This window comes from Salarias fasciatus, chromosome 12 (genome assembly GCF_902148845.1).
Source record: "Salarias fasciatus chromosome 12, fSalaFa1.1, whole genome shotgun sequence".
Taxonomy (NCBI): Eukaryota; Metazoa; Chordata; class Actinopteri; order Blenniiformes; family Blenniidae; genus Salarias; species Salarias fasciatus.
This window is the reverse complement of record NC_043756.1, coordinates 20,256,595-20,265,349: the sequence shown is the minus strand read 5'-3', so window position 1 is coordinate 20,265,349 and position 8,755 is coordinate 20,256,595.

Genomic DNA, 8,755 nt, shown 5'->3' with positions numbered 1-8,755 from the left:
CTCTGTCTACTTCCAAACGGGGAGATCATTTTAAAGAGATAGACAGAGTGTTGAATCCAATATTGGGAGAAGCCTGATAAATAAAACATTGTCAGCAAGTGATAACGCTCAGCTACACTTAGAGAATGAGAGTAAACTCAGTTGAACCTATCCCCCTCCTCCCCTGACAGAGAAACCACTAATGACAGCATGAGTAGGTCACTTTGAGCAGTTGTTCCAACACGACTCGGTAAAATTAAAAAAGCATGTAAAGGGAGGGGGCTCTCCGTGTTGAGGCTTACGATGAAAAAAGTAGAACTACCAAGCACTGCCTTGTTGAGGCAAGCACACCCTGACATGAAAGCACAATCAGCATGTTGTTGGAGAGTGTTTTACTGCACTTCTGGAAAGCTTACTAGGTGTAAGATCGTGGTAATGGGTGATTTTTCATTTCTAGAAACACTGGACAAGATGCAGGACCTCACTGTTGTGACAGATGAAAGTGATGATGTGTATTTTGAGGGAGGAGAAAGATTCATAGATGAATTATATAATCATATGACTTATAGTTCCTGCATGTTCATGCTGTGGGTAAGATAGTTTCTGCACTCTGAAATTAATCTTTGTCAAATCCCCTGACTGTAGTCCACAGAACTCTCTGGATCAAGTTCAATCTCACAATGAATCACCCTTTTATCACTCCCAGAGACATTACCCAAACTGACCCCCTTAAGTCCCCCGTTACAGTAATGTGCAACAGACTGTGAAATGTCTGAACCTGGAAAATAATCAGGACCTTTTGTTGGTTTTAGGTGGGAGAGAGAGTCTGTAGCACAGAGTGACTATTGCCACATTCCTCATTAAGGTCCCTGTATTATGGTGGCTAATATGTCTGATGTACTTAATTCACTCAAATGCCTCTTTAATGCCTTGGCTTTAAATACCTTTTAAGAGAACCATAACGCCTGTGGGCCCATGAATCTTTCAAATGATCATAGAAATTGTGTGTCAATAAACTGGATGAAAATTAAATTGGATTAACAAAATTTGCAAGTCTGTTTAACCAAGAGTTTTTTTTGTGGTTTTTTTGCAAATCAGTAAAATATCTTATTTTACTTTCTGTCTGTGTTTGCTTCAGTATTGCTTATGTGCAGCAAAGTCACAAGATGGACTGGATATTTTCTGAGCAGAGAGAAATGTTCTCATCTTCCACCAGTTTTCAGAAAAGCCTGAAGACATCTGGACAAAGAATCACTTTCAGTAATTGTTCAGGTGAAAGATTTATCCAGCAGAGCTGAACACTACCCCCCCTCTATTGGGTCAAACCTCAAGCTGAGACTTTCCCCTGATTTGTGTTTGGATCACTATGTCACATCACAATCCCACTGTCATTGTTTGAATTTAGATCTGGCCAGAATTTTGTACCTGCACCTGACTTTTCTGTGTGTACTTCAGAGATTAGAACTGCATCAGTAAATACACTTTAATCATGATGAGAGACAGCATCAGACCTCCATGCTTTGCCTTCCACTCAGTTCAATGTCACAGATGTTGTTCCCCTGATGTTTCAACTTAAACCTTTTACCATCGGTTCACACGGGTTGAGTCTTTGCTTGTCCAAAAATAACACTATTCCCATAAGTGACCTTCTGTGCATGTTTTTCTAAATACTGCCATCCCCAGCAGGCTTTGACTTTACAGCTTCTTGTTGGTTTAGTTTTGCTTGAAGATCTTGATACATTTTACATTGTGGATGTGAACATTTATGAAAGTTTACTGCAAAGGTAAAGCGGTCCAGATATTTTTTCACAGCATAAGAAGTGCAGGAGTTCCACCTGTAAACTACCGGTAGCTCAAAGTGAAAAAAATCAAGATTGACTCTTTACGAAATGTTTTTTTTTTTTTTTTTTTTAATGTTCAATGAGTATTGTGGGGGCTATTGTCACTTACAGTTATTCACTCTACTGGATTGAGAGAGAAGATGTTTTTTTTTCTTCTACCACAGTGTTAATAACTCTTAATGACAGGCCCCCACTAAAGTATTCATTCAAGCATCAGGCATTAAAACTGTCAGCATGTGAGCAGTCAAAATCACATGATCTTCTGTCACCCATGCATCTCACATGTGATTGCACCCGATCCTTATAGATAAACACACCTACAGTACCTTTACCAATACCCAGTGGAACAGCTGAGACAGACCCTGAGCAGTAAGAAGGTCATGGATTTGATCCTGGGATTTGTGACTCTGGTGGAGTTTCCAAGTTCTCCTTGTGTGTTTATAGGTTTTAACTGGATTTCCTCCCACAGTTCAAAAGCGTGTTTGAAGTTAATAGGCGATTCTCAATTGCCAATAGGTTTGATGTGTGTGTTTAAGAATGATTGTCTCTCTGTGTTTGCCTGAAGTGGTTTACCTTTCCAATATTCAGCTTCAACATGTGCCTCTTCATTGCAATAAATACATTTTTGTTAGATCATGCTTGGGATCAACTTTACACAGTTATTGACACCAGTCTAGATTGAGGGTGTCAAACACATTTTACTTCAGGGGCCACATACAGCCAAATTTCATATTGAGTGATGTGGACCAGTAAAATGAAATAGTGCCATAAAAACCATTAAATTTGTCTTTGCTGTGGTGCAGAGTGTAAACAATGACATATACAACTGAATATATGATTAATGAAACAAATAGACACTTGACAGAATAAATTATAAACAGGAAACTCTACATTAATCCATTATTCAAATGTTGCTGTGTGATGATATGAGACAACACACCAATCAAATTTTATTTGTAACTGTAGATAGTATTTCTACATTTGTACAAGAACTATGAAAAACAATAGATGTATGTCAATAGATGTCTGTGTAACAGCCCTCTATAAGGGGGGCTGAGAAAAGTAGAAATGTGGTGAGTAATGACGGACACACGTCTTCCTCCAGCTCGTCCGAGCCATTACTTTATTTCACAATGCAGGCAAAATTCAAACAGCTTACATTCATCAAACACGAGGAACCAAACATTTAACTCATAAACAAAATCACAGTTAATAATCAGCAAATTCAGAATCCAAGGACAGAAACAATTATGCACAATTAAAGCCAGAATCATGTCCTCAATCAATATTTACATTCCTTATGCTCTGTGACTCAAATACACATAAATGTGTGGATCAAGCAGCATCAGATGGCAAACACACATCTTTAGTGCAACTACAATTCCTTATACCAGCACTTCAGAAGCCAACGTGGTCACGGCATGGAATCAAAACCTCTGCTAACAGGAGCAATTTATCAGAGTATCAGAACGATTGTTTTTAAACACATATCACTGCTAATACTTTCATGTGGGCTTCTGCATATCAGTATATTAATATCACTTCAACATCCAGCTGCAATGGGTCATTTTTACCTGAGAAAAGTAGAAATGTGGTGAGTAATGACGGACACACGTCTTCCTCCAGCTCGTCCGAGCCATTACTGAGGAGACAACGCATGCGCCCTTCCTGTCACCCACTTACCGAATGCGCCATCTGCTGGTACACTCCGGTCACTACTTCTCATGAAAGAATGAAATGAAAAGTAAAGATGATTTTAACTGTGAAATTGAATACATAACAATGAATAAACTAAGTGGACCAGTGATCATTCCATCACATACTTCCCCTCTAAAATAGATGTTGTCCTCAACATCAACACCATTAAAGTTAATAAACTCATCAACAACAATCAAAAATCATGTACAAACTGGAACTCTTTTGATACATTCACTTCTGTTTAAGTCCATTTCAGACTTGTTATTCAGAGTCTTTTAGGTCCATAGAACTCAAAGTTCAATTCACCTGTGAATGTTCAGTTCAATTTTATCCTTTTCTTGCAAAGACTTCTTTTCAGTCCATCAAATCACTGTGACCTCAACAGTCCATGAAGCGAAACAAATAAATGAGTAAGTGTTTATGAGTTCAGTTTCAGTTTACATGCCATAAACATAAAAACTTTCATTGTAGCAGGGCTGATATGGCTGGGTCCAAATCTGTGGTGTTGCTACAGGGGGCCATGCAGCAAGATGGTAACATGATGGGGTACCGATTTGGTCATATCTAAGCATTTTTGGTGGTCGACGTTGTCTCTGAGGTCGCTGAGGTCTTATTTCAGTTTCACTCTCACTCGTGTTGTCATTGGAGGGCACAAAAGGGGGCTCTTCTCCAGCATCAGATGGCTCACTGTGTTCAACATTTGGATTTTCAGGCATTCTGTCATTGTTGCTCTCTCCTCGAGGTAAAATTGATGTATTGTCATCAGCATCCAACTCAGTCACATCATGTACAGCAACAGGTGTTTGAAGTCCTGATTTTGGTGGCTGAACTGGGCCCTCAGTTGGTAAGTCCACAAAAAAATAGGGTTCATCCTCATCTGAATCTGAATCATGTTCATTTTCATTTGTCACAGCAGGTTTTTTGTTCGATTTTGCAGGCTTGATCAATTTTGTGTCCAACGGCAGATAATCACATGGTAACAGAAGGTTTCGATGCAATACCCGTGATCTCCCTTTTCCATGTTCAGGTCTCAACTCATAAATGGGAATGTTCTCTCCGACTTGTCGAACGATAGTGTGGATGACGTCTTCCCAATGATTTCTTAACTTGCCAGGTCCACCACGAGGGGTCATGTTCCGCACTAACACACGGTCTCCAGGGTACAACATGGAACTCCTCACCTTTGCATCATACACCTTTTTGTTCCTCTGAGCAGACTTGTTGGCATTGTCTTGTGCAATAGCATAAGCATCTTGCATTGCTTTCTTCCATTGTTCCACATAGTCATGATGGCTGTGTGTTCCTTGTTCATTTGTCAAATTGAACAACATATCGATGGGCAATCTTGGGGGACGACCATACAATAAGAAAAATGGAGAATACCCTGTTACTTCTGTGGGTGTGCAGTTATAAGCGAAAATGAGTTTGTTCAGACAGTCTTTCCAGTTAGTTTTTTCTTTCTCTGTGAGAGTTCTGAGCATCTGTATCAATGTCCTGTTAAATCTTTCCACTTGGCCGTTCCCTTGTGGATGGTACGGTGTCGTTCTTGATCCTGCAACATTACAGTGTTTGCTTAGTTGTGAGAAGAGCTGGTTTTCAAATTCACCTCCCTGGTCGTGGTGAATACGTGCTGGAAACCCAAACTTCAGAGCATAGTCATTAAAGATTTTGTCAGCAACTGTTTTTCCTGATTTTGATGTTGTAGGATAGGCCTGTGCAAAACGGGTGAAATGGTCTACAATCACAAGGATGTACTCATATCCTCCCTTGCACTTTTCCAGATGAAGGAAATCCACAGAAACCAGTTCGAAAGGTTGCGTAGTGACAATGCTTGTAAGAGGGGCTCTGGACTCTCTGCTTGGCTTTTTCTGTTTCAGACAATCACAGCTCATTACATACTGTTCTGTTTCTCGCTGCATGTATGGCCAAAAAAACCTGTCTCTGATCAGTGATACGGTGCGATCAGTTCCTTGATGTCCCATTCCATTATGGAGTTCCTTGAAGACAGTGATTTTGTGTTTCTCAGGCAAAACCAGTTGTTTTCTGTGGGCTGTCTTTCTCCACAAGACTCCATTCTCATCTGTTTCCAGTCTATCCCACTCCCGGAACAAACAGCGGCACTGTGCGTTGTGTTTTCTCAGTTCTTGGCCCACTGGTCGAACTCCAGATAACTTAGACTGCAGCACCTTCTCAATATTTGGATCATTTTTTTGGTCCAGATGTAGCTGTGCAGGTGTCAGTGATACGACTGTGGCATTTTGAGTTTGATGGAGGTTTTTTACAGAGATGGCCATGGACCACAAGGCGTTTAATTCAGGTTGTGTCTCTATGGCTTGAACAGTTGCTCCAACAGCATCATAAGACATTTCCTCTGTGAACTCAGTCATTTTATCCTCTATGTCTAATGGCATTCTGGATAAGCTGTCAGCATCAATGTTTTCTCTACCAGGGCGGTATTTGACAGTGAAGTTGAAATCTGCGAGTTCTGCTACCCATCTGGTCCCTGTTGCATTTAACTTGGCAGTGGATAACACATAAGTCAAGGGATTGTTATCACTGTAGACAGTGAAAAAGGGGGCATAATACAAATAATCACGAAATTTTTCTGTGATTGCCCATTTGAGAGCGAGAAATTCCAATTTGCCTGAATGGAGGTGGTAGTTTTTTTCAGAGGCTGACAATGACCTTGACCCATATGCAATGACGCGCAACTTCTCAACTTGTTTTTGATACAGTACCGCTCCTAGCCCTTTGTTGGACGCATCTGTATGAAGAACAAATGGTTGTGAAAAATCTGGAAACGCGAGCACAGGGGGTTGAACAAGACAGTTTATCAGGTGCTCAAGAGCTTTTTGGTGTGTTTCTGTCCACTCAACTGGCGTGTGTGATGGTACACTTTTCACGTTTTTCTGTTTTGTCATTCTTTTTCCTTTTGACTGGAGAACTTCTTTCTCAACAGGCATTTTTGTGAGCTCATACAGAGGATGAGCAATGCGAGAAAAATCTTTTATATATTGGCGATAGTAACTCAACAGCCCCATGATTTGTCTTATTTCACCAACTGTCTTCGGTTTTTTGTCTTTTAGGACACATATGGCGGCAGTGTCATCAGGGTCCATTTTGTTTCCTTCTCTTGAAACGATTCTTCCGAGGTAGCGAATCTCTGTTTTGAATAGCTCACATTTGCTTGGTTTTAGTTTGATTCCGCACTGTCTGAGTCTCTGTAGTACTTTTCTCACATCCTCAACATGACTCTCAAATGTTTTGCTGAAAACAAGAGTGTCATCCAAATAAGGCACACATATTTTGTCCCGTAGTCCTTCTAAGGACTCCTCCATACATCTCTGAAATGCTGCGGGGGCATTCATCAACCCGAATGGGATTCTAACCCATTCATATAATCCCCATGGTGTCACAAATGCTGTCAAATGTTTGCTGTCTTTTGCCATGAAACCCTGGTGGTAAGCTTTACCTTGATCTAACAATGAGAACATGGTGTTTCCTCCAAGACCATCCATAATATCTTGAACTCTGGGAATTGGTTGCCTATCAGGATGTGTCTTGCGATTCAGCTCCCTGTAATCAATGCACAACCTCAAAGCACCACACTTCTTCCTTACACAAACAACTGGCGATGCATAAGATGAATGAGACTTTTCAATCCAGCCCTGTGCGATCAAATCTCTCAAATAATCCTTCATTTCCTCATATAGAGGCTTGGGGACTGATGTATAAGTGCGAACAACAGGCTCAGAGTCTTTTAGTGCAATTTTTAACTGAAGGTTTTTAATGCACCCAATATCACTGTCTGATCGAGAAAAACAGTCTGACTCCTCTCTCAGCATTTCACGCGCAATCTGTCTCTGCTCTTCACTTAAGTGGCTGAGATCAATGGGGGGATCCCAGGGTTCTGTAGAAGTCCTTTGTTCCTTTGTGTTTTGAGTCTGAATACTCTTTACATCAACAGGTGAGTAATTAGCTGTACTGAGGGGGTACACTGTTGTTACAGGCTGTGCAGTACCAATCATTACTTTACCCGTCAATGAGATATCATGATCAGTCAGATTTTGGACACTCAGAAAGGTATTTGGCTGTGTTCCTTTTTTCACCTGAATGACGGTGTCACAAAACTGGAGCCCTTCTGGCCATTGTGGATCATCATCAGGTTCAAAAACAAGTGTGGTATCTTCTTTAAAGGGTTTGGCACGAATTCTACACTTCACCTGAACAGCACTGTGACCAGGTACAGTCATTCTCTGACAGGCTGTTTTTACCTGATATTCACTTGTTCGTTCCACACTTACTGCTTGAATGAAAGACTTAACTGCCTCTTTCTTTAGATTGGGAAAAGCCATTTTCACTGTTTTGATCAAGTTTTCTTTTTCAGCGTCATTTATTTGATCTTTTTGGCTAGCCATAACAACACGCTCGATCACATTAAAGCCAATGATGGGACGATGCTGCTGACTGCCCTTCATGACAAGCACTGGGACCTGAAACTCCTCATCATTTACACCCAACTTGAAGGACAACTCTAACCATCCTACATATGGCATCTCAGTACCATTTGCAGCCTCAATCTGAAGGGGGTCATTTTGGTCCATAATCTCTGAAATATTTCTGAGTTCACAGGTGGGAAGATGAGTGAATTTCCATACTTCATCAATGGCTGAAATCTGTGAACCAGTATCCCAGAGAACTTCAGTTTTCCTCCCTCCTAGGTAGCAAGTAATTATGCATTTTTGTCCAACTAGTTCAGTCACTGTGATATGGTTGTGGGTCATTGCCTTCCTCTTTTTTTCAGTCATAATGTGACAGGAATGTTTTTGAAAAGTTTTTGGGTTGCAGGTGGGTTTGTGTTCTGGCCAATGACTAACCTGGCATTCTTTGGTACAGTAAAAGGCTCTTTTACACACTGAGCATTGCTGAAACATTTGCCCTTCTTCCTTCTTTCCACAGTTATTGCATTTATGGGACGTTTTAAGAGGTCCGGTCACTCCCTGTCCCTGGGGGGCAACCCATCCTCGTTTAAAGGAAGATCCCTGCTGGGTTGTCTCCTAACTCCTCTGCAACCTGCTTGAAAATGTTCGCTACTCCCACACTTGTAACAGTGCTGGCAATATTCTTCCCCTTGTTGCTGACATCCAACGCACCTCGGCCGGGGGCGAGGCATTGGGAATCTTTGTGGTGCAAACCTCTGTTGAAATTGAGTAGCTCCTGTCATGAACCTTGGCCCA